The 22,885-nt window shown below is 41.4% G+C and overlaps 1 pseudogene; it reads right to left on the reverse strand.

Annotated features, from left to right (window-relative positions):
• Positions 1–1,063: 1,063 nt before the first annotated feature.
• LOC115474645 overlaps positions 1,064–22,885 on the reverse strand; it is a 93,608-nt pseudogene continuing 71,786 nt past the window's right edge.

Here is a 22,885-nt window from a genome sequence, read left to right on the forward strand (position 1 = left end):
ACTATATTAGATACTGTATATGGACTATATACAATGCTTGGAGTCAGTGGCGTACCAAGGGCGGGGCGGTGGGGTGGTCCGCCCCAGGTGCACGCTGCTGGAGGATGCAGAGAGCAGCCACGCGCCTGTCAGCTCCACTGGTTCCCTGCTCCCTCTGCCCTGGAACAGGTTACTTCCTGTTCTGGGGCAGAGGGAGCAGGGAGCCAGTGGAGCCGACAGGTGCGCGGCTGCGCTCTGCACCCTCCATCAGCCAAGAATGCACCAGGGGGGACTTGATGCGCCAGGGAGGGGTGTGTCATTGCGCCGGGGGGGGGGCTTGATGCACCAGGGACAGGGGTGTCATTGCGCCAGGGGGGGTTGTCATGCTGCATCCTGGGGGCACGGACACTGCTGCACCCGGGGGGGATGCGCAGCGGTGATCCACCCCAGGTGGCAGACGACCTAGGATCGCCACTGCTTGGAATTAAACTCTGTATGTTGTAAACTACTCACAGTGCATGTTGCCTACCACTAGAAAGGGAAGAAGTGTGGTTTTGCCACAGCCAGCAATGAAAGCATGCAAAAGTCACACATAAATCTGTGGTACTAGGTACTAGTGTCCAGCTACATAATGCTCAGGGAAAAATACAGAGCCTATAATTATGATTACTCTCAGGTATGCAAGAGATTTCACCAAAAGTATACCTTTTGTGTCACCTGTTGTCTACTCCCTGAGGGGAACTTTTACTAAGCCACGTAGGTGCCCACGTGCCCCCAATGCGTGCCAAATTGGAGTTACCGCCCGGTTACTACGTGGCCCTTGCAGTAATTTCAAGTTTGGCATGTATCCACTACGTGAGTCTGAAAAATAATTTTTATTTTCTGGCGTGCGGCAGCTATGCACGTCAAGTGGCATTTGGCGCACATAGACCATTACTGCCTGGTTACTGCGTGAGACCTTAACCACTAGGTCAACGGCTTACGGTAAGGTCTCAGACCCAAAATGGATGCGCAGCAATTTTCATTTTGCCGCACGTCGGTTTTCGACCAAAAAAAGGCATTTTTGTAGGTGCGCTAAAAGGTAATTCTGTGCATGCCCAAAACATGCATCTACACTACCGCAGGCCATTTTTCAGCGCACCTTAGTAAAAGGACCCCTGAATTTTCTGTGGACACCTGGATAAGTTAATCTTAAACAAGTCCATGTGAAAGGTCCACTTCCCATTCTGCACTATTTATTGGAGTGGCTTTTGCATGTATAGGATATGTAAGTACTACTACTACTTATCATTTCTATAGCGCTACTAGATGTACGCAGCGCTGTACACTTTAAAGTACAGTAGACAGAGTCTGGTGAAGACTGAATTCTTAAGCATGGGTACCAGGAACCCTTGTAGAGTATTATACGTAGTATTACAATATGAAGTACAGACACTGAATATTTCTCCACCACATGGTGGACCAATAGCACACCAATCACTAGAATTTTGAACCTGATTTTTCTGCTTTAATAAAATGATTATAAATTCTTTAAAAAAAAATGAATTGGTGAATGTAAACCAACTTCGTTTCAAAAGCACACTTTCAAAATAGTATAAAAACAGCAGACTAGAATTAAGATACAAACAGCAACCAGGAGTTGCGACATCAGTCTTGCAGAGTCAACTGTAGGGTTGCCATCTCAGACACTACATAACGGGTCTTGCATTCAAAGGGACACAGAAGAACGGTGAGTCCTTTAAAACAGGGTTCAGTGTCACATATGACAGTAAACCAAGCACAACTGCCTCTTTGTTGCAGATGACTGTCATATATCAATCTATAGATAGGTAGAAATACTTTAAAAAAAGAGATCTAATATACAAATGTTTATCCAACAGGAAATGTACTGCATGTTAATTTTTACAGAGCCTGAATTTAAAGCAAAACTCAGAGACAGGCAGGACAGGAATAAACCTCGTTAAAACCTTATAGTGACTTCAGAAATGTCACACAGTGCACAAAAATACATAAAATGACACATTTGTCTGGAGTACCAACTGAATGGAAGGAACTATACACTATAACATGAATCATTATTACTTACTAGTAATATTAACATGAATGTCCCTTATGATATAAAGTCACACGCATCAGATATGTTGAAATCAATATGCAATGCTGGTCTGTTTGCTGTCATAGCGTTACCCTCAGTTTGGTGGCCTTGAATTATAGCAAACACCAGAAGCTTACTTTAGGTTTTGTTCTTTCTCTTTGGAAGCTCTTGATCACCATTTCAGTTGACGATTTACATCACTTTCTTGCTAAAACAGCTTTTTATTTTTAATTGAATGCTCTATACAGAGTTTGTTCCTTACACATTGTCGATGTCTTTGTTCTACTAGTTACATCAATTAGAAAACTTGTTGGAGAGCTTGTGGAGATCGTATGGCAAGCTGGTTCAAAAAGAAAATGGGAATACATCCAACGGGCTCATGGTTTCTTTTTTTTTTCACTCTAAATTATTGAAATAGAAGTCTTTGATTGGTTTCTTAAGCAATCTCTTGCAGTTCTAGAGAGACGTTGTCTCGGAGTGGACCACATCGATAATTTTCTCAATAGTGATATGATACCAGATGTGTATTCCAAATCTTTATGCACTGATGGGAAATTAAACAAAATGTTATGCCATGAAGAAAGGCTTGTGCATGTACACATGGGGTCTGAAATGAGGAATCTGTAGACTGATGGCACTACAAGTCTTCTTATGTACAAGAGACATTGCCAGTCATGGAGGAAGAGGAACCCTCCTTAGTTTTGATGTCTCTTCATGTGGAGAGCCAGGTGGTCTGAGCGGGAGAAGCAGCGCCCACAAGCAGCACACTTGAAGGGTTTTGCACCTGTATGCTTCCTGTAATGTCTGGTAAGTTCATCAGAGCGTGCGAAACGCCAGTCGCAGGCTTCCCATGTGCACTTGTAAGGTTTTTCACCTGGAAGAGAACAGGAACAAAAGATATGAGTCATACTTTGCATCTGTCTTTGAAAACTTTCATATTCCAAGTGATTGCTGCACTTACAAAATGGACAAACTGCTCGTATACTGAAACAAAAATGATGATTATTAGTTCAAGCTTAAAATGCCATCAAGATAAGTCATTACAGAGATGCTAGTGAATGATATTATCTGAGCTCCAAGATGGAAGTAGCACTTATTCTAAAATTCCTTATGTATTATCCATACATACCCTTAAACCTTTATCTACTTGATTTCCTGTACCACAGTGAAGATCTTAGTTTAGAAGTACAACTTCTCCTTCTTAGGCAGCCAACTCTGGAAAGCCCTCCCCAGACCTATCCGGTCAGCCAGTGACTATCTACCCTTCCAGAAATCACTAAAAACCCATCTGTTCAAGCAAGCCTACCCAAATGACCAAGACTAATCCTATGAATCCATCTACCCATCACATTTCCAGGAGACAACGACAATGACCTAGACCACTTCTACCTAATTTCCCTATGCTTATCCCATGTCCCATCCCCCTTCTGCCTCCTCTACTCCTCCTCCAATTGCTCACCTACCCTTGCTCATACCTCTTCTACTCCCCTCACTCTTGCCCATCTCTACCTACTTATTTCTTTTATTATTCTGATATACTTAACCTATTTTTTTTCTTCATCAATACTCTGTAATCCCTGTTACTATGTAAGCCACATTGAACCTGCTCTGAGTGGGAAAGTGCGGGGTACAAATGTAATAATAAATAAATAAATAATATACAATTGTTACTTGATGCTTGAATTGTTATTATACATGGATGACTATAAACTGTTACCTTTTTGCATCTAGCATTCATTTCCACATTATATATCGTGATACTCAATCCTCATTTACTTTGTTATTACTATTTAATGTATACTATCCCGCATCAGTTTTTTTTACTGTCAATTACAATAAGCTGTTAGTCATATTGAACCTGTTCTACTGAGATAATGTGGATATAAATAAAATAAATAAATATGATGAAACTGAACAATGTATTATTGATTAGAATGTCTTGTATTTACATCCACTGAATGAAAATAAGGTTTTAGATAATATTGAAATTAGATTCTATGATCACGGAGCTGCCGATAAAGGTATATTTCCTATTTGGTTAGTTTCAACTTTTTTTCCCCTGTTTTTGGCTATTTTGTGGGGGGGGGGGTCCAATTTTCAGGTGGGTTACCAATGGTGTGCCATACAGATTGGTCCTTGGTCTGAGTCCTATAACATTTTTGTAAGTGATATTGTAGAAGGTTGCCTTGTAAGGCTTTCCTCTTTACAGATGGCATCCACATCTGCAATAGGGTAGATACTCTGAAAGGCATAGCTAACATGGGATCTATCAAAGCTTGAATAATGATTTACAATTTAGCAGCTAAGACTGAATGCTAAAAAATGTAGGATCATGCATTTGGGCTGCAAAAACCCAAGAGAGTGGTACAGTATAGTGGGTGAAGTACTTCTGTGCACAAAGGGAAGAGTGGGACTTCGGGGTGATCATGTCTGATGATCTTAAGGTGGCCTAACACTAGAACAAGCGAAAGCAAAAACCAGAAAGATGCTTGAGTACATGGGGAGATGAATGGCTAGCAGGAAAAAGTAGGTGATAGCGTCTCTGTACAAATCTCTAGTGAGATATCATTTAGAGTACAGTTTTATTGATTGATTGATTGATTGATTGGGATTTATCAACTGCCTTTATGAAGAGATTCACCCAAGCTAGTGTATAGCAGGTACAGTGTAATGTAAAACTTACAGTTTTGTTAACAGCATAACAGTAGTAAAATGATCAAATATAAACATAAATATAATAAGGGTCCCATTTACAAAGGCACTTTAGGTGCTACGCACATGCAGTGCATGCCTAAACGAGACTACCGCCAGGCTACAGTGCCCCCTGGTGATAATTTTAGATTTGGCATGCACCCATAACGCCTGTATTATTTATTTATTTATTTATTTCCTCCCATACATGGCATTTCTGGCGGTAATTGGCAGTTGGAACGTGCTGACTGGTCACCGCATGTGTAGCACGTGAGCCCTTACCACTAAATCAATGGGTGGCTTAAGGGCTTAGCCAGTTTTGGATGCACACCAGTTTCAGTTTTACCGCATGCCCTTATCCTGTCCCATTAAAAAAAAGCTTTTTTTTGCAAACACAGTAAAAACTGGCCCAGCGCCCAATACATGCACCTATTTATTTATTTGTTTATTTATTGCATTTGTATCCCACATTTTCCCACCTCTTTCTTCTTGATCTTTCCACTGCTTTTGACACTGTCGATCACAGCATACTTCTCAATACCCTGTCCTCACTTGGATTCCAGGGCTCTGTCCTTTCCTGGTTCTCTTCCTACCTCTCCCTCCGCACCTTTAGTGTTCACTCTGGTGGATCCTCTTCTACTTCTATCCCTCTGCCTGTCGGCGTACCTCAGGGTTCTGTTCTTGGTCCCCTCCTCTTTTCTAGCTACACTTCTTCCCTTGGTTCATTAATCTCATCCCATGGCTTTTCCTACCATCTCTATGCTGATGACTCCCAAATCTACCTTTCTACCCCTGATATCTCACCTTGCATCCAAACCAAAGTTTCAGCGTGCTTGTCTGACATTGCTGTCTGGATGTCTCAACGCCACCTGAAATTAAATATGACCAAAACCGAGCTTCTCATTTCCCCCCCCCCCCCCCACAAACCCACCTCCCCGCTCCCCCCATTTTCTATTTCTGTTGATGGCTCTCTCATTCTCCCTGTCTCCTCAGCTCGAAACCTTGGGGTCATCTTTGACTCTTCTTCTCTGCTCATATCCAGCAGATTGCCAAGACCTGTCGTTTCTTTCTTTACAACATCCGTAAAATCCGCCCCTTTCTTTCCAAGCACTCTACCAAAACCCTCATCCACACCCTTGTCACCTCTCGTTTAGACTACTGCAATCTGCTTCTTGCTGGCCTCCCACTTAGTCGGTTCAAAACTCTGCTGCCCGTCTCATCTTCCGCTAGGGTCGCTTTACTCATACTACCCCTCTTCTCAAGACCCTTCACTGGCTCCCTATCCGTTTTCGCATCCTGTTCAAACTTCTTCTACTAACCTATAAATGTACTCACTCTGCTGCTCCCCAGTATCTCTCCACACTCGTCCTTCCCTACACCCCTTCCCGTGCACTCTGCTCCATGGATAAATCCTTCTTATCTGTTCCCTTCTCCACTACTGCCAACTCCAGACTTCGCGCCTTCTGTCTCGCTGCAGCCTACGCCTGGAATAAACTTCCTGAGCCCCTACGTCTTGCCCCATCCTTTGGCACCTTTAAATCTAGACTGAAAGCCCACCTGTTTAACATTGCTTTTGACTTGTAACCACTCGCCTCCACCTATCCTCCTCTCTTCCTTCCCGTTCACATTAATTGATTTGATTTGCTTACTTTATTTATTTTTTTGTCTATTAGATTGTAAGCTCTTTGAGCAGGGACTGTCTTTCTTCTATGTTTGTGCAGCGCTGCGTACGCCTTGTAGCGCTATAGAAATGCTAAATAGTAGTAGTAGTAGTACTCTTTGCAGGCTCAATGTGGCTTACACTACTGCAGGCCACTTTTTACTGCGGCTTAGTAAAAGGACCCCTAAATGAGGTAAACTTGGAAACAACAAATTGAAACATAATAAAAGGACTATCATGAAACAGAATCAAAACTATACACATTTAACAGCACTGCAAAACAGCCATATAACAGAAATATGATAAACATCAGTACAATAAAAACAATTCCATAATAGGCAGCATGGAAGAATATTCGAGTAAGATAGATATAATACGATGTCAGCATAATACCAATGGAATACTTCATAAGCAAGTACTAGAACATTCAAATAACATAGATAAGATGCCAATGCTTTTCTACAATGCAGCATACCATGTAGCCAATGAGCCAAGTGTATATGTATAGATTGGGACAAGATGAGTAGTACAGAGTCAGTTGGCATAAACAGAAGAGTGCGTAAACTGAAAGCAAGTTCTTTGTACAGTTAACAAGATATTAAGAACTGATCAAAGTTGCAGTATCAGTCACCATGGGGTGAATTCTATATATGATACCTATAAAATCGACATTGAAAAAAGCGCTAATCTATAAACCACACTTAAAATTAGGCACAGATTATTGAATAGCATTTATGCCTGGGATTTGCACCTAACTTTAGGCATGGCCATTCGCACCAATTGAAATGTGGTGCAAATCTTCACGCCTAAATCAGGTGTATAATCCCCATTATTCTATAATTACCCGTGTAAATTTTAGGAATGCCCCCATTCCGTCCATGACTCTCCCATTTCTGTGCCCCCTTTTATGTAAAATTTAGGCATGGATCCTGCGCATCAGTATAACTTATTCTAAGCTTCGATTGTGAGAGGCAACGCTGAATTTTCTACATATAAGAGACTTGAAATTCTGCAAAGAGGTGGGAAAATGTGGGATACAAATGCAATAAATAATAATAATAATATTCAATGGAAGTAGTTTCATAGTAAATTTTGTATACATAATATTTGAGTGTGATGTGCAAGAGTTCTGCTTCACACTTGGAAAATTTGATTCACCCACTTTCTGATTGTCCACAAAAATATTTGAATTATAGTTATAAGGAACTTTTTTTATGTTGCTAGTATTAAAGTGGGTTACCTTTATTATTTTTTGAGACAACATATTTATCTTTAGCATTTTATAACATCATAGTCACGACTGCTATTATAGAATTGGTGTTCATTGTGCCTCATTTTGTTACCTGATTTGAGATGCTAAGTTATAGAATTACCTCCAAAATACAAATTTATCTCCTGCATATTCATTGTGAATATCCAGTATCTGAATGTAACTCATCTTGAGCTACTACTGAATCGAGAATTCACCCTGACCACAGTTCCTATTTACCCTTCAACAAAATTAATATGTTATCACTTCCCTCTCTACCAGATCCTGATTTCTGCTCCCCACCCCCCAGAACACATTGTTGTACTGTTACCCGACTACTCTCCACTATTGTTTGACTCGCTAAAACAATAGCTCTATGCTCCGTTACTAACCAGCAAACTGAAATGTAGCTGAGCCGCTACAACAAAACTGATACACTGTAAACTCGATGTTATGGTTACTTAAATACATAAGTATTGCCACACTGGGACAGACCAAGGGTCCATGAAGCCCAGCATCCTGTTTCCAACAGTGGCCAATCCAGGTCATAGATACCTGGCAAGATTCCAAAAAAGTTCAATACATTTTATGCTGCTTATCCCAGAAAAAAGCAGTGGATTTTCCCCGAAGTCAATTTAATAATGGTCTATGGACTTTTCCTTTAGGAAGCCGTCCAGACCTTTTAAAAACCCTGCTAAGCTAATTACCTTTACCACATTCTCTGGCAACGAATTCCAGAGTTTAATTACACATTGAGTGAAGAAACATTTTCTCCAATTCGTATTAAATTTACTAATTTGCAGCTTCATTGCACGCCCCCTAGTCCTAGTATTTTTGGAAAGAGTAAATAAACGAATCATGTCTACCTGTTCCACTCCACTCATTATTTTATAGACCTCTATCATATCTCCCCTCAGCCGTCTATTCTCCAAGCTGAAGAGCCCTAGATGCTAGTGTTTAGTTACGTTCCATTTAAACACGATGTTTGGCAGTTCTCTATTTAACTTACATAGTAGATACGTCATTAGAGCAGGCTCCCAGTTGCCCTGGAAATATAAAGCTACGTAGTTCTCTGTTTAGCCAGTTATCATAGCAAATCCTTTGCTATGCTGTAAACCTGTCGATTACAGCTCCCCATCACAATGTAATCCATGTTTCACAGATTCCTGTTATTCTGTAAGCCTACTATTACTTATCATTTCTATAGCGCTACTAGACGTAGGCAGCGCTGTACACTTGAACATGAAGAGACAGTCCCTGCTCGACAGAGCTTACAATCTAATTAGGACAGACAAACAGGACAAACAAGAGATAAGGGAATATTAAAGTGAGAGTGATAAAATAAGGGTTTTGAACAAGCCACATAGAACCAAACTTGGGGGTCCTGTTTACTAAGCTGCACTGGAGGTGCGCTAACACTAAAGACGCCCATATGAATATATGGGTGTCTCTAGCATTAGCATGTGCTACAAATTAGCACGCACTAAAAATGCTAGAGCAACTTAGTAAACAGGGCCTTTGATATGGATAATGTGGGATATAAGACTAAATAAATGGAAAAGGAAATGGAATAAGTGTAAGCAAAATCCCAATAAATCCCCAAACCCAATTGGCTGTGTGGTCTCAGAATAGATTTGGGAAACCCTGCCATACTTCGTAAAATATAGTTAGGGTAATTGCTCAGAATCACAGTTACCAACAAGTTGAAATCATCAGAGTCCCAGACAAGGAAACATCAATTCCATCATTAATATAAGCACGGAGAGGCAAACTCTTTGTTTAGAGCGGAGTTCAACTATGAGTGAACGTTGGAAAGCTTTCCTTAGAGAGCTGGGTGTGTCACACTCAAATATTAGCATTAGTGTTTAACAGCACGGATAACACATGTAGAGTTCAGGGAATGGACTGAACTTCAAACCTTAAATATTTGTGGTTTCATGTTGGCTAATCTAGCTGAAAACAAAACATACATGGACTTGCACAGCTTGCAAATGCACCTCAAGTTTCTACCTCGAGCTCTGATTGCTATAATACTTTAGCAAAGAGGTACACTGGTTCCTACATAAAAGGTTGCAGAAGCAAGAAGTAGGAAAGGTAGGCTCTTCTAAAAACTGGAGGAGACGTCTATAAAGAAACAATTCTTTATTACAAGCGAAGTGACACTTCGCTTGTAATAAAGAATTGTTTCTTTATAGACGCCTCCTCCAGTTTTTAGAAGAGCCTACCTTTCCTACTTCTTGCTTCTGCTATAATACTTTGCCAGAAAAATGGGTGCCAGAAAAAAATTGGTACACAGCACTATTCTATAAAGAGCAATCCAAGTTGAGTGCTTTTTATAGAATAGCACTTATAACCCATTCCCATGCTCAAATTTGGGCACTGGTATTTATGGTGTAAATGTTGGCACCCAGCTCTTGGCATTTGGGTTTGGGAATGGTGGTATTTTATAATTCTATGCACAAATTTTTGGAATGCTCCTACCATGCTCCTCACCAATCCAGGAGTAAGGTAAATTGGCACTTCCAAAAGACACTAGGGAGATGTGATGTAACTAATACATAAGGATTTATTCAAAATTCATCAAGTGACTCAACACAGCAGCTGCGTTTTGGTGGGACAGTGCATGCCTCAGGAGTCTGAGAAAATTATGTACATTGTTATTCAAATCCTTAATGCATTGAGGAGGAAAGGGTTGCAAAGCAACAATCTACCCAAAACAAAGGTTGCTTCACCTCTAAAGAAAATCGCCAATAGTAACCATTGGACAATGTCCTCTAACCTACTGGTACATATGACATTGAGGATTCACCTATTAATTTGTATCACCTTTGGTTACTAAATAATATGGATACTCAACATTATGGTATGGATTTTAGCATGGTGCAAGATTCACAGCAGTAGTAGGATGGCTTTGGGAAACCAACAGGAACAAATAATACAGGCAATCAGCAATGTGTACTTAAGACTCAATATGATTATTTTGGTTCTTTTGTTGGTACAAGGAACCATGCGATAGCAGTTGCTGATACATTGCCTCATTAGGCACAAGGACTAAAGATTAGGAAAGAACCTACAGTCCATGATGAAGAAATGCAAATTGTTCTTTTGGAGAAGGAAATTGCCTTCTCTGAGTCACTGTCCCCAATCATTCATAACCCACTCATAACTGAAGAAAAGCTAAACAAGATGAATATCTAATCAAATTACTTAAACAAAAATCTGAACACTGGGGGTGAACAGGAAATGAGTGGCCAAAGTATTACCCTTTGCACAAGCACAGCGTTTTCCTCAGATTAAGACACAGGATTACAAATCACAGAATCTTTTTTGGCTTATGTTAAATAAAAACAGAGCTGGGCCTATTTATTCTCTAAATACTAAGGTCCCTGTTTACTAAGGTGCGTTAGCATTTTTAATGTGCGCTAAACGCTAGAGACACCCATATATTCCAATGGATGTCTCTAGCATTTAGCGCGTGCTAATTTTTAGCATGCACTAAAAACACTAGCGTACTTCTAGCATGGCTTAGTAAACAAAGCCCTAAATATTTATCTTGTAGAAGGTGAGTTATTCCTTTTCCTGGATGCCTTGACTGACGGGGACACCTATAAATGTTGAGGAAGTGTTATGGGGATATGACCTAAAATGTCAATTCCAGTCCGGTATCAGCTCCTCATGCAAGTCAAGGCTAAGAACTCTTTACAGGCAGCATAACATTCATTGCCTCCGTGGGGACGGAGACCAAGCCATGTGATAAGGAGTATCAGTGAGAGAAGTGTCACTGCAATGTATAGGAACCAGCTCTGAGCACCCACAATACTCTGCAAGCTCCTTTGCTGTGCCCAGGGAGAGATCACTTGTATTGTGTTTGGCACCCCTAATCATTTTGAAATAGTAGCACCTATTCTGCAATGAGTAGGCAATGGGGCTCATTTTCGAAACAGAAAAATGTTTAAAAAAAAAAAAAAAACCAACGTCACAAAGCGGCAGATGGATGGTTATTTTCTCAAAAACGTCCAAATCACTATTTTTGAAACTCATTTTTAAGACGTTTTTCTATGCAGTTTATTTAAATCTGAAGGGGGCATGTTGGAGTTGTGTTTTGGGCAGGACTAGGGTGGGCTTACAATTTGGACATTTTTCTGCGAAAATGGAACTTTGTAAAAACGTCCAGAGCAAAAAATAGTGCTAAAAAGGTGCTCACACTGACAAAATTCCCACTTCAGGAACAGGCAGCTCCTTGTGACTCTGGGCAAGTCACTTAACCCTCCATTGCCCCATGTAAGCCGCATTGAGCCTGCCATGAGTGGGAAAGCGCGGGGTACAAATGTAACAAAAAAAATGACCACTGAAAGAAATAAAGGCATAACCCCCCTTAATCCCCCAGTGGTCACTGACCCCCTCCTACCCACTCCCTAAGAGGTAAAAGTATCAGAACACACCAGGCTCTATGAAAACTGCAGATATAATACTCAGGTCCCTGAGCAGCCCAGTGGATTGTAGAGAAGGGGACCAAGGCCCATATCCCACTTTAACTGGTACACCTGTGGTGGAAAGTATGAGTGCCCCAAAAACCACAATATACCTACTGAACCCACATATAGATGACACCTGCAGGCATAAGGGCTATTGTAGTGGTGTACAGGTGGGTACAACTGTTCCCTCTAAACTGAGCAGGAGTCCTCCAACTGTGCTGCTGCCGGTGGGGGGGGGGGGGGGGGATGATACTTTAATATTGTGTTTTCAATCGCTAGGGACAGGCAGGTTCCCTGGAGTCCTGCAGAGGTTTCCTGTTCCTCACTATTGAAAATGAGATAGTGAAATAACACCCCACCCCCCCCCACCCCCCCCCACCCCCCCACACACACACACACATGCAGGACTATTGATGAAGGACTCCTGCTCAGCTTACAGAGAACATTGTTGGGTACAGTACTTTTTTTTTGCTAATCCTGGAGGGCTCATTGTGATATGATGTGTACCTGGGACCTTTCAAGCTGCCCCACTGCTTTGCTGGGATGCCTGTGTGGCCAATCTAGTAAGACTGCTGGCCCTCAGATATCCAAATGGCTTGTTTTGTGCATTATTCCCTTGGACATTTATTGTTGGAAAATGGCTCTTAAAGAAAGATGCACTGAGCACAAACATATCTAAAACAGGGCAATTTTCAAAGCAAAAAGAAGTTTTTCTGGTTCAAAAATGGCCATGTTTGACACTGGATTTAGATGTCAACTTGAAAATGTCCCTCCACATGTGTTAGGGAATGTGGGTATAAATTTGGGGGGAAACAACTCTTTCTTCTAGAGGAATGCATGCAAAATATTTTCAATTTGTTTTATTTTTCAATATTTGTGTTCCTTTTGCAGGTATGTTGATGGATTTTTTTTTTATTTTGTTTCCTTTGTTAAAATGAATCAAAGGAGTTCCCACCCTCTATTTGTTATAAAAGTCTCTACCCCCCACCAAGTTGCCCACCCAATTGACTTCTCCCCCATTTGCCCAATTGAATTAGGAACAGGTGCCATTTACCTTTGCTCCTGCCCCCACTGGTGCACAATTTCAAAATAGTAATGACCTCCGTGGGGTTTCTGTAAAAGCAGTGTGTGGGGGGGGGGGGGGGGGCAGTAGAGGGAACTGCTTTGTCAAGTCAGATATAAGAAGTTAGGACCAGCAATTATCACCAGGATGTAAACCTTCTCTGCTCATCTAACCTGCCCTCTTCTCAAGGAATCTTTGTAGGTTGTGATAACTTTGGCCCAACACAAAAGCTATTGATTTCCATTAATTTTAGAGACCCCAAAAGTTCCTTTCATGTAGTTTTGAAGGCTTGTGTACCACAACATCTTTTCTGTTGGACAAATAAATGGTGTCACAATCTAAAAGGATGCAAATATGTTTGAGGACCAATAGTCAAAATGATTCTTTTTTTTTAATGCATGTCACCTCTACCCTCATTATTTACCTTTTTTTCACCTTTACAAATACTGAATTAGTTAATCAAACTCGTGTATTTAATCTCTTTCTCTGTAAAACTGATCAATGCTTCTCATTAGTGAATGAGCAGGTTAGAAGTCTGTCTGGTCACCAGGACTCATGAAGCAAAAAATAGAGGCTTTTGGAGCCACTGGTTAATCACACGTCCTTCATATGCAGACATCAGGTGCATTGGCTGAGCTGAGAAAGGGTCAGAGTACTTCAAAACGCTTATCACAATCTACACAACAAAGTCGCTGATAAAGCAATTGGCTTACGTGCTAGCAAACAAGATCTCAACCTCTGTTTTCTGAGAAACTAAAAGTGAGATGTGACAAGCTCCCTAAATACAAATGCCCGAGTAGCTGTATAGCAATTCCTTGTCATTGCTGCGCAGATACTTGGAATCAAAGAAACCACAAACTATCCCATAACATACAAATTAGGATGAGCATTATCAACAAACTTCAGTACCACACCTTCAAAAATAATCTATCCACACGGCATGCTCTGCAGCAGCCCCAACTGTTTAACATTAATATATCACAACTGACCAAGGATGCATATCACAACTCAAAATATTTTTCAAATGTCAAAAAGAAATCATTGCTATACTGTAACTAATGAGAATGTTGTTGACTTCCCTGCGCTTCTGAAAACCTTTGGTGAATTCTTCCACACTTTTTGAACTTAAGAGCATATGATGTCTCCAAATTTCACAACATTTGTGACCATCTCTGGGAAAAGGTGACTAAGGGGTCCTTTTACTAAGGTATGCTGAGAAATGGCTTGCGGTAGTGTAGGCGCGGGTTTTGTGCGCGCGCCAATCCATTTTTCAGTGCGCCTGTAAAAAAGGCATTTTTTAAATATTTTTGCCGAAAATGGATGTGCGGCAACATGAAAATTACCACGTGTCCATTTTGTATCTGCGACCTTACCGCCAGTCATTGACCTAGCAGTAAAGTCTCACATGGTAACCGGGTGGTAATGACCTACATGTGCCCCTTGGCGCACGGCCGATACGCACAGCCGAAAATAAAAATTATTTTTCAAATGCACGTCTTGGACACGTGCCAAAAATAAAATTACCGCACGAGCCACATGGTACTCGTATGGTAACTCCATTTTGGTGCTTTGCGCGGCTTAAAATGGCCCCTAAAGTCACCAGAAACAAAAAAAAATGAGGCTTTAATGAATTCTGTTAGAGCAAACAATTTAAAATAGAACACTCCAAACCCCATCCGTTTATATGAAAAAAAAATTTTTAAGTTACAGAAATTCAAACATACAGCTTTCTCAGATTGCTTATGGACCCATGACATGAAAATTTGGCCATTCTCAACAGTTTGGATCCACTACTTTAGTTACCTTTTCCCAGAAACAGTCACATTGGCTTTTCAGGACTTAGAGGGTCCTTTTATAAGAGGTGGCCTGTGCTACTTTTAGCGACTGATTTTCCTGCGCGCTTAGGCCACCTCTTAGCTCATCTTCATAAATGTTGAAATTCTATTTACTCACACATGTATGCCCAACTTCTTTAAATACAGTTTTACAGGTTTATTCATTAACTGTCATTAAGATCATGAAAAGATTTTTTTTTTGTATATATATATATTGGATCATCAGCAACACGTGCACATATCCATTTGGCTAAAACTTTTGAGCCAGGCATTCAGTAGGAGAGGCACGTACTCGTCATTAACCCATTTTTATAAATTAAACTTTTATTCCATCCTTTATTCTCAATATTATATATTTTTCAATTTTTTCCTTAAAGAATTGTTTAAGATTTGGTTAACAATAAGAACCTCTTTAATAAGAGGGTATTTAGCTTTCCAGTTTATTGGTGCAGCTCTCCGCTTCAATCTAAGCACTCAAGCAAGGTTGAAGACCATATATTTACGGCATTAATGGCCAGGTGCTAAGTTCCAAATTAGTGCCTGGTCATTTACAGTATGAGCCCTTGCCGCTTCCTATTTACTTGGCAGTAAGGGCTCACGCGCTAACCCCAACGCAATCAGGCAGCATGCAGAAATGTGGCCAAGCTGCCAATCAACACTGGGAACACCCACTGTGGTAAAAAATAGAAAATTATTTTCTACTGTGGGAAACATTCACCAACTTCGGAACTACCTCCGGTATACTGCGCTACCCTGGCGGTAGGGCTGATTTGGTGCACGCTACCTGCACAGTAGCTCTACCCTGTGTGTTTTTATTAGCAAAAAAGGTGCCGGTACTCAAATACTAAGCCACCCTTCAGGGGTGAGGTGATCACTGATGGACCTATCCCAGAATAGCCAAGACCCCTGCAACCAGTCACAGAATCTATGACAAGGCAGAATTGGTGTGTAGAGCCTGAGCTCTTTCATTAAAACTTGGGGTCCATGGGTCAATTTTAGCAGACAGTGGAAAAGGTGCCAGTACTCAGTACCCCCAAGTACCCCCTCAAAAAAAGCCCTGGTTCTACCACACCTTTGTAACAAGGCCCCTTAACTACCTGCACACATTTTAACTTCTGTGCTGCCTTCTTTTGGCTTCATGGCATCCTGCAGATTAGACAGAGGTGATTTAGAGGGACACCCCTCTTTTTCACTATTGCCATCCCTTCAGGGATGCCTTACTTTTGTTTTGTCATGCATTTTCAGCCTAAACAAGTGCTTTCTTATCCCTTGTTGTGATTTTTAACATCCAAAGATCAATTGTAGGCACTCGAATTTGCAGGTTAATACTTGTTAAATCAATCTTGGGTGCACTAAATTTGTTTAAAGCATGCTAGCTAACTGCTGGAAATATGCAGGACTAGGGGAAACTACTGAATCTGCTCCCCTCCCCAAAACTTAAAACTGACATTTTGAGGTGATAGACAGTGCTAATGCTTTAAGAACTGGGTGTGGTTTTTAAAATATTTTTGACCATGTTGAACTGCTGCCTTGTGTCTGCTCACCTGGCAGGTACTGTTTGCACAACACTTCTACATTTTACTGCCTTGCACTGGCTACTTCCAGCTTCTATTATCAGTTTTGGTGTTGTCTGGACTTGTTATCCAGACAGAGAGTGAATATTCAATAAAGAAAACAAGTCTGAATAAAAGAAAACCTAAATTGACTTAGTGGGTTGATTTCATCTCCGTTTATTATGTACTGTACTAGCTTAGTACAGCCAAATCGGTTTGCAAACATTACATCGAGAATACAGATTCCTGAGAAGTCAACACAGAGGTGGATTGTGGCCAGAAATTAGCCTGGGCAATGGGCATAAGGATTCTGTTTCTTGCCTCTCCTATCCCCTCAGTCTCTTTCCTACTCCCTTCCAGTTCCCGCCTTACCTTAATGATGCATCCTCTGTTGCTTCAGTCTCTGGCTTCTATTGCTGGGGGGGGTGGGGGGGAGGTCCCACTCCATGCATGGACCATGTTTGCAAATGATATAAGCAAACTGCAGCAGCACTAGTCCCCTCTGAATCTGCCCTCTTAAAGGCACAGGGGCTCAGGTGCTGGCAGTTATTGCTATATTGCTGGCCTGCAAACCCCTGTACCTTTAAGAGGACAGACTTGCTGCAGTTCCTTTATATAGCACCCCTCCAGGAGATGGCCAGTCCCCATCCCTCTCCATAGGCCAAGCTACACTGGGTCAACAGATGGCTGAACAGCTGCTGTCTTTGGTCCCGTGTTCTGTTGCCTATGTTTCAGTGGGAAAAATCATAGGATTTACAAGAGTGAAAGTTGGAGTAATGCTATGATTTCTGTGTTCTATTCCTGGCTCGGCCAATAACATACTATATAGCCATGAAGAAGTCACTGTTTCTTTGTAATGAAATGAATTGCGATTAGAGGTTGCCTGTGCAACTATACACTAATTTGCACTAAAGGCATCCTAGGTACAGTGTATCTTTAAAACTCTAACAGCACACTGATTTGCACAACAGCTTCCGAGTTATTGGTAGAGTTAGTTGAAGAACCCATGAATCCTGGGTTCTGCTGATTTTCATCTCATGATTAATTGCTTAGGGCCTGATGCTTAAAAATGTTGAGCCCCTATATTTATGCTTCTAAGTTAGGCTGCTAAATTTGTGGCCTTTTTCAGCAAAACTTAGCAGACTGAGGGGTTTCAGCTGAAAATTCTTCTTAATTTAGAAGGTTAAAAGCTACCTAGTTAATATTGAGCTAGTAGAGGTCAATGTTATTTTAAACACTGAACGTCACTGGTTAAATTACCTCTGGATAGTCAATGCTGGGCCATGTGTGGGCACCAATAATGAATAACCAGGCCTAATTGGACTGAAGCTAGTAGCCAGAACCTACGAAGGTCCTGGCCGATATTCAGCCGCATATACATATATAAGTCAAGGTTTAATATTGGCCAGGACCTGCGTATGCAAAATCCACATATTCCCCCTCATGCCCTCCCAAGTACCATCCAATTCCCCCTCCTGCCCCACCAAAACACCATCCAATCCTCCTTCTTCCCTCCTGAGTAGATCCAATCCCCCCTCCCACGCCCCTCCCGTCCCCTCTCACCCCCTCTTAATCCCAGCATGCCCCCCTGGCCTACCTACCAGTCCTGGTGGTCTAGTCATCCTTGGAACAGAGGTATATCCTACCCCCACTGTCCCTAAGTGAAAATATACGCCACACCCTCTTGTAGTAGTCTGACTGGGACATGATGGTGCTTGTGGAGGCAGGAGAGAGGATCAAAAGTTATGTTAAGTAGGGGGTGAGAGGCAGGGGCATTGCCAGCCGTCCATTTTGGGGGGGCTCAGGGGTGAACTGGGGGGACAACACATTTAAAAACATTACCTTTGTTGGCGGGGATACCGAAGCCCCGCCAGCCAAAGAAATTTGCTACCCGAGCAGCTCCTCTCCTCATGTCATGCTACTGCAGTAAGCAGAAAGTCAGCGGCGTGCCTCCATCCACTAACCCTGGACTGCTCGCTCATGCACTGTTCATGCAAGAACTGAGCATGTGCAAGGAGTTCCAATGTCAGTGGCTCAAGGCACACCACCAACTTTCTCTTTACTGCTGCAACACAAGCAGGAGGGGAATCACTCAAGCAGTGAATCTCTTTGGCTTGTGGGCCTTCAGCATCCCTGCCAGTCATTTAACAGGAGCTGCAGGCATCCACATAACTAATCAAGCAAAGTTAGGATTGGTATTTATTTTACTTACAAAATTTTTATACCATTTTTATGATGAAAGAACATTCAAAATGGTTTACAGATAAAAATAATACTTCAAGGATAGAAAAGAAAAAAAAAGATTAATAACATAAAAACAATAAATGAATCAACAAACACAAGCTCTATTATTTATGCAGTCCTATATGCCCAGTTGGCTATTGTGGGCTCAAGCACTGAATATTGCTGGCATCTATAAAACTCCCAGCTCCTCCCTGACTCCAAGCCCTGTAATGCCTCTCTCCTGCCCACTTTCAACATGACCAGCCCACTGAGTACAATTTGAGCAAGAGTCTCTCCAGCCTACCGAAACCACTTTGAATATCAGGCCCTATGCTTATCAATTTAGGTCTAAGAAACTCCAACTTGATTATGAGAGGAACACTCTGGGAATCTTGCCTTAAAGTTTAAGGTTGGAGTATGTTTATGTTTGAGAATTTGTACAATGCTTTTATACATGTATTTATTGTTAGGAATAAAACGCAGCCAGAGCACTTGTTAATTGGATTCCTTGAGACAGCTCCATTGCAAAACATGGTCCGTGTTGGAACCCGAAAGAAGTTCAAAAAAAAGCTAAGTGCTTGCATTTTGCTGTTTGTTGATAAAGTTCTTTCAAAAATGTAAAAAAGTGTTCAGTGATTACTAATGGTGGCTACAGTTTAGACTGTTCTGGTCTGTGAGTGTCCTTTGAAGATACATGAGCACAAGTAAAAAAAAAATTTTTGCGATCTGTTTTTTTAAGAGTTTCACTTTGAGTATTAATCTCTGTGGATTCATCTGTTGTGTGTTGTATCTATTTAGGTCTCACATTCATTTGCTAGATTTATGAGCCTAGGGGGGAATTATATAAATAGCACCCAAAGTTAGGCACTGGGATGATCCACGCTAAACTAATATTCTGCAAAGAGTGCTCTTTATAGACTACTAGCTTAGCGCAGATCTTACACCTAACTCTGGGCCTGGCACTTATGCCTGCTGAAACCTGGAGTAAATGCTAGTGCGCAACTAATGACAGTTGGGCACGTAAATGACCTTATGCTATAACATTGTACCTAAATACTGGGAACACCCTTGACCCCTCAATGCCCCTTCCATGGCCACACCCACTTTGAGTTGCACATTGTAAAATGTAGGCACACAAACCCAAATGATTGCCCATTAACATCAATTATTGATTAACAACCCATTAATTAATTAGTTTGTTCGTAGATCTGGATCTGCACCGAAATTTGAGTGACCTATGTAGAATCCAGGGGCTAATGCTAACAAGCAGTGCTAAGCTCCTATCTTTTCCCCCACCCTAAGTCTGCATCTGTTGCCACTCACTTTTTGTTCTCCTAAATGTAGGAATTTAGTAAACTTCTGAGTACAAATTTAGGCAAATTTTAGTTCATTTTCAAAGATGCCAACCTAGGAGAACATAATTATCAAAGTTAGGAGCATAAATCCTTTGAATATCAGACCCTCAATCTTTTCACTACATGATAAGTAGAGTGTGGGGGACTCATGCAGCAAGAGGAGTGGAGGAAGGGAGAGAAGACAAATAGAGGGTAGTGGCAAGGAAAGGTTGGAGAGAATGAGGAAATAAATGCAGGTAGGCAGGGCTGCAACTTGATCCAGGCCAACCCTAGCAGGATGATTCAGTTCTAATTCTGCGCCATTGCACACATGAACTCATAGATCCAAACTCCTCTTGGGAAAGTAGGACCACAATTCCATAGAGAAAAAGAGAAGGTGGATAAGTCAATGTGGCATCAGAGGAAATAAGAAGTCTATTATTCATGCACCCATATCTTACTCCCTTGCTACACCTGCCTCCTTTTCAAATACCCCTCTCTGATGGCCCGATGCTCAGAATTCCCGCAGTAAAGCCAACAGCGCAGAACCCATACCATCGTAACAGCACAGAAAACTAGCTTGCCAATGCTCAAAGGAAATGGTATTCAAATTATATGCACACTGTAAAAGAGAAAGCAAGGGGTGAGAATGTGCTTGGTGTATGCACAGAAGAGTTTCACGGTAAACTCAGCTCTTGTGCGCATGCATCAGGCAAGCCTACTACTACTACTTATCATTTCTATAGCGCTACTAGATGTACGCAGCACTGTACACTGAACATGTAAAGAGACAGTACCTACTCAACACAGCTTACAATCTAATCAAGACAAACAATACAAATAAGGGATAAGGAAATTACTTAAGGTGGGAATTATAAAACAGACACTGGTACTGGAACAGAAAGTGAAGCGGACATTAGTGTATGTTTTCTGCGTCTTTAAATATAAGCTTTTCAATATTTATTTATTTTACTAGAAGGCTTATATTTAAGCGCAGGAAACAGGCGCCAATGTACGCGTTCACTTTTGGGTTTGCTCTGATTCGCACACATTCCTCTCTCACTACCAGCACTTTGGGGCTTGCACGGGTTTCCTTCTGCTTCCAAATTAAATAAAAACCAGCAGATTTTAGAGAGAGAGAATGATGGGAAATCCTCTCTTCAAACACCTTAATGCCTGCTCCGAGCTGCCATTCATTTTCAGCGTTAAGGGCAGCTTTGTTTTGTGCGCTGTTCGCTGAGCATTGGGAGGGAATAGGAAATGACCTCATTAACATCAGTTTGACTATATTTGCATGTTATTTGCGCTAATCTTTGGCCCACACATTGTCTCTTGCGCTAGAGCCCTCTGAGCATTCTGTGCTCACGAACGCCGGTGCTAGTCTGGCGCTAATCGCCTCTAGCGCAGGCATTACTTTTTGCGCATCTGCCCATGAATCTCAGAGTGGAAGGGTATGACACCTTAAGGTTGATAGTAAGTATAATATTGTCACTTTGTGGCCTTGTTGAATTGTTGGTTTAATCAAGTATTGACAATGAATGTGACTATGCTGCAACCAAAATTATAAAACCTCTCTTCCAAGATTGTATCAGATATAACTGCCTATTTGTGGTTGGTATTGTGGGGAATTGTTGTCTGTCCTATTTGTAATGCCAGTATTTGGTCATGAAGGAGTGTAACCTGCATGCAGTGGCAGGTGCAGCTCTGTCCGCCTTGTTCAGCAGACTGGATGAACCGTACGGGCTTTTATCTGCCATTATTTACTGTGTTACTATTAACACACTTTCTCTCTTTTGTTCAAATACCTGTAGCAACATAAAATATCAACCTTGGAATTTTTGACTCCATCATGCTTGAGTAGTCTAATACACAATAAACAACAAATAGCAACTGAGGAAGGTATTTCTTCTGCAACTCTGTTGACATAGCCAATCATTCAGAGGCTTTGTTGCTTGACATGCCCATGCTTGGACTGCCCCAACAAGATTAACAACGAGCCCGCTTCACAAAGGCGCCAGAGCAAACTGCATCATGTGTGTGGCAAGTGTATACACATCTTGTCACAGGTTCATTTGTTTCAGTTGAGTGATGGTAAACCCTGGCATGCTAATGTACACAGGTGCAACAATCAAAACCCCAAACTCATCAATAATCAACGATTTTCCTGGGCCTATTTATCATTACAATGATAGCAATCTTTTGGATTTGTGTAGTGACTTTCATTCAAATAAAATACAGTTATAGCTCTTCAAAAATATATAGGCAGTCATCTAAGCTGTAGAAGCCCTTCAATTGAGTTGGCAATGCCTTGTACACGTCACGCAAAATTTTAGTGTGCATATTACTATGCTACAAAATGTCAGTTCTGCAAGCAATTTTCACAGCCCTGAGGGCTGGCTGCTGATATTTCAATTCATGAGACAAGAAGAGCCAGCCCACAGATTTTGAAAATCTCTATAGTGTCATCATTTTGCGGTGAGCCATGGTTGACATGGTGCATCAAGATCAGCAGTCAATACTGTAGGGTAATGACCCTATCACTTACAGACAAGAGGAGAGTAGGTCCTTCACCACGTCAGTCACACTCACAAGGAAAATGCCATCCTTTTTAATATGGAATCGGGGGGGGGGGGTGCTGGGGAGGCAACACATATCTTGCAAAATAACACATCAGAGCTAATACTACTACTGCTGTGTTTTGGCACAGAGCTACAAAAATTTGCCATAC

This window comes from Microcaecilia unicolor, chromosome 7 (genome assembly GCF_901765095.1).
Source record: "Microcaecilia unicolor chromosome 7, aMicUni1.1, whole genome shotgun sequence".
NCBI lineage: Eukaryota > Metazoa > Chordata > Amphibia > Gymnophiona > Siphonopidae > Microcaecilia > Microcaecilia unicolor.